Genomic DNA, 4,912 nt, shown 5'->3' with positions numbered 1-4,912 from the left:
TCCTTTTGCTCGCAGTAGGTTTCCCACTAGTCCTTGACATGGGGGGCTGCTTTGAGAAGAGCGAAAATAATATTTTCTCGACTAGAAAACTCATGAATAGAAAACTAACCCTCTAGCATATTTAACCATTTATCGACAACATTTGCGTCTATCTAACCCTCAAATATGGGGATTTAAAGATTAACTTGTACCTTAAACAATGTGGCATTTCTAGAGTAGCTGTTGGAAGCCGATGCGTCGCCTCTGGGTAGTTGCTGAAGGATCTGAGAAAAGTTGTCCATCATCACGTTCATTTGTCACTCAAGGGCTTCTTCGAGAAAGATTTTGATAGGATCTCCTTCCTCCTCATCTTTCTTTTCATCCACCATGGGAGGCCATCGAGATTTGCAAGGCTGGTCTTGCAAAGTTTCGATCAGTTCAAGCCCTAACTCCTTATATCACGACCTCGTTGGGGACATGCAAAGAAAAATAGAGAAAAAGAAGAGTGATCTAATACCACTGACCCAGATTTAAATAGAAACACAACAAATTACAGAGATAACCATAAACACAGAGATGCAGGGGAGATAATACTTCATTTCATTAATGTAAAATACTGAAATATGCTTACAAACAAAAATGGAAATAAACCAACTAAGGTGATGGTAGCTTATCTCCGGGATGAGATGTGGTGACTACATGCCTCTGAATTGTGCTAGAAGGAGGCTCGAAGGCTTATTTATTGTTAATAAACAATGAAAAACCCTAAACATCAAAAAACCTAACCCTAGAAGATGAAACACCAAACTATGGGCCCCGTTTGGGTAAATTGGTACATCAACTTCCCCAGGTCGTAACTTTGGCATATGATCTCCATTTGACGTGCACAATATCTCGTTAGAAAGATCTATCTGAGAACTACAACTTTGGGAAGAGAAACATCAATTCATGAACCCATGTTGCTCCAAGGTTTCCCAAAAACCATCGTTTAGGGCCTCAAAATGGCTCCGGAAGTTCAAGACCTAAAAAACTGCTAGAAGTAGTAAACTGTGCTACAATTAAGGAAACTGAAAAGCTAAAAGAAACAATGGTGGGGGTCCAAGCGGACTTGGTGGGTGGCCACCAATATCCACTTGGATCAAGGGTTTATAATATTTACCTTAGGGTTTATATACCTTCGTTTACAATATTAATCCTTTGGGTTTTTTAGGTTTTTATTATTAATCCCTTGTTTTTATTAGTGCCTTGGGTTTATAATATCAATCCCTTGTGTTTATTAATCTAAGGGTTCATATTCCTAGGGTATAATATTATTGATAGGGTTTATAATATTAATCCTAGGGTTTAATATAGATCCCTAGGGCTTATAATCCATTATGTTTATAATATAAATTCCTTAGTTTTATAATATTAGTCATTGGGTTTATAATAATAGGGTTTAATATTAAGCCTAGTGTTTACAATATTAATCCCTTGGGTTTATTACTTTTACTGTTTATATTCCTAGAGTTTAATATTCATCCCAAGGTTTAATGATATTCCCTTAAGTTTATAACCCTTGGGTTTTTAATATTAAGCCCTTGTGTTTTTTAATCCCTTCAGTTTATAATATTAATTGTAAGGTTGATGATATGAATCTTAGGGTATAATGTTTATTTTAGGGTTTATAATATTTATCTTAGGGTCTATATCCCTTGGGTTTATAATATTAATCATTTGGGTTTAATATTATTCCCTTGGGCTTATAATATCAATGTTTGAATATTATTACATAGGAATGGTACAAAATTGTATCCAACATCACATTGTGACAAACATTGTCTCAATATGTAAATAATTGTAACAATTATTATCACAATGTTACATTACATTGTAATTTATTCAATGTCAAATTGTTACATTACAAAAGTTCACTGTAATACAAGGTTTATAATATTAGGCCTTCTAATATTCAGTTTATGTTATTAAAGTTGAATATTGGGTTTATAATTTGTAGTATTAGGGTTTATAATATTAATATTAGGGTTTAATATCAATCCATTGGGTTTATCAATCCCTTGGATTTTTAATATTAATACTTTGGGTTTATCAATCCTTTAGGTTTATAATATTAATCCCTTGGGTTTAAAACTATTGCTCTTGGTTTATAATGCATTGATTTTATAATATTAATCCTTTAGGTTTATTAATTCCTTGGATTTATAGTATAAATATCTTGGGATTATAATATTAATACTAAGGTTTAAAATATTAATATTAGGATTTATATTCCTAGGGTTTAATATTAATCCTACAATCTAATGTTATTCCTTTAGGTCAACCATTGTCCAACGTCACATTGTGACAAAGATTCTCTCAATATGGAAATCAATCATGGTCAACCATGGTCCAACATCGCATTGTGACAAATATTGTCTCAATATGAAAATAAACCATGGTTGATCATGTTTTTTTTAGGGTTTATGATATTTATCTTAGGGTTTATATACCTTGGTTTACAATATTAATCCTTTTGGGTCTTTTAGGATTTCGTATTAATCCCTTGTTTTTATTAGTGTCTTGGGTTTATAATATCAATCCCTTGGGTTTCTTAATCTCAGGGTTCATATTCCTAGGGTATAATACTATTGATAGGTTTTATAATATTATTCCTAGGGTTTAATATAGATCCATTGGATTTATAATCCATTGGGTTTGTAATATAAGTTCCTTAGGTTTATAATATTAATCATAGGGTTTATATTCCTAGGGCTTAATGTTATTCGTTTACGTTTATAATCCCTTAGGTTTTTAATATTAACCCATTGAGTTTATTAATCCCTCTAGTTTATAATATTCATCGTAAGGTTCATGATATGAATCTTAGGGTATAATGTTATTTTAGGGTTTATAATATTTATATTAGGGTCTATATCCCTTGGGTTTAAAATATCACTTGGGTTTAATATTATTATTTTGGTTTAATAATCCCTTGCATTTTTAGTATTAATCCCCTGGATTTATTAGTCCGTTGGGATTATAATATCAACGTTTTAATATTGTAACATTGGAATCGTACAAAAATGTATCCAACATCACATTGTGACAAATATTGTCTCAATATGAAAATAATTCTAACAATCATTATCACAATGTTACATTACATTGTAATTTATTAAATGTCGCATTGTTACATTACAAAACATGGGTTTAATACAAGGTTTATAATATTAGGCCTTTTAATATTCGGTTTATAATATTAAAGTTTAATATTGGGTTTATAACTTGTAGTATTAATGTTTATAATATTAATCCCTTAGGTTTATTAATTCCTTGGATTTATATTATTAATCTCTTGGGATTATAATATTATTTCAAAGGTTTAAAATATTTATATTAAGATTTATATTCCTAGCCTTTAATATTAATCCTATAGTCTAATCTTATTCCTTTAGGTCAACCATGGTCCAACCTCACATTGTGACAAATATTCTTTCAATATAGAAATCAATCATGATCAACCATGGTCCAATGTCACATTGTGACAAATATTGTCTCAATATGAAAATCAACCATGGTTAACCATGCTTGTTTTAGGGTTTATATACCTTGGTTTACGATATTAATCCTTTGGATTTTTTAGGTTTTTAGTATTAATCCATTTTTTTTGTTAGCGCCTTTGGTTTATCAATCTAAAGGTTCATATTCCTAAGGTATAATATTATTCATAAGGTTTATAATATTAATCCTAGGGTTTAATTTAAGTCTCTTGGGCTTATAATACAAATTCCTTGGGTTTATTAATTCCTTGGTTTAGAATATTAATATCTTGGGTTTAATATTAATATTAATCTCTTGAATTTATTTTCATATTAATATTAATATCTTCCATTTATAGTTTGTAATATTAGGCCTTATAATATTAATCCTCAAGGTTTATAATACTAGTCCCTTGGGTTTACTGATCCCTTTGGTTTATAATATTAATCTATTGAGTTTATTAATATCTTTGGTTTATAATAATAATAATTAGTTGGGTTCATTAATCCCTAGCGTTTTTAATATCATGGGTTTAGAATATTAATAATTAGTTGGGTTCATTAATCCCTTGGGTTTTTAATACGTAGGTTTTATAATATTAATCCCTTGGGTTTATAGTATCAATATTTTTTGTTTATAATATTTATCCATTTTATGAACAATAATTATAATAATTATTAATTATTAACAAATATTAATAACTATAACTAATAATAACTATTGGTAATTAATATTTAATAAATTATAATTATTGATAAATTATAACTATTAATAAATTCTAATTATTAATAATTAATTATTATTATCATTATTAATTATTAATAGTACTGATATTATAGTTTTTTATTTTAAATATCAATATTTATATTATTTTTAATTATTAAACGTCATTTATAAAATTATTCCTTTGGGTTTATAATCATAAGGTCTATATTCATAGGCGTTATAATATTCATTTCAAGCTTTTTGATCTCTTGAGTTTATAATATTAATCACTTGGATTTATTTCCCTTCGGGTTTATAATATTAATTCTTTGGGTTTATAATATTGGGTTTATAATATTAAGTTTATAATATCTCATTTAGTGTGAGAGTTTGAAATCTACACCTTTTAATATTGAGGTTTATAATATTGGGTTTAATATTGATTTTGATAATTTAAGGGTTTATAATATTAATATTAATATTAATCCCTTGTGGTTATTAATAATATGTTGAAAATAGAAACAAGAAATGCTAAATATAGAAGTGTTAAAAATAACATTTCTATAAATAGCATTTCGGGATACATTCCAATTTTAGTTAGTCCCTGAACTAAAATTGAGAATTAAAATTTGAATTTGAACTTAGAACTTGTTTAAAAATTAATTAATTAATTAATTCATCTTGACTTAATTAGTTGGAGAAAATCAAA

Source organism: Pinus tabuliformis, chromosome 9 (genome assembly GCF_031772625.1).
Source record: "Pinus tabuliformis cultivar Carrire ecotype Pingquan chromosome 9, CPIR1, whole genome shotgun sequence".
NCBI lineage: Eukaryota > Viridiplantae > Streptophyta > Pinopsida > Pinales > Pinaceae > Pinus > Pinus tabuliformis.
Note: the sequence above shows the minus strand (reverse complement) of the source record.